This window comes from Arachis duranensis, chromosome 9 (assembly GCF_000817695.3).
Source record: "Arachis duranensis cultivar V14167 chromosome 9, aradu.V14167.gnm2.J7QH, whole genome shotgun sequence".
Lineage (NCBI taxonomy): Eukaryota > Viridiplantae > Streptophyta > Magnoliopsida > Fabales > Fabaceae > Arachis > Arachis duranensis.
In genome coordinates, this window is record NC_029780.3 from 62,165,395 (window position 1) to 62,165,627 (window position 233).

A 233-nucleotide genomic window follows, 5' to 3' on the forward strand; every position below is an offset into this window, starting at 1 on the left:
TTATTATATATTGCTGGAAAGCCCAGGATGTCTACTTTCCAACGCCGTTGAGAGCGCGCCAATTGGGCTTCTGTAGCTCCAGAAAGTCTACTTCGAGTGCAGGGAGGTCAGAATCCAACAGCATCTGCAGTCCTTTTTGGTCTCGGAATCAGATTTTTGCTCAGGACCCTCAATTTCAGCTAGAAAATACCTGAAATCACAGAAAAGCACACAAACTCATAGTAAAGTCCAGA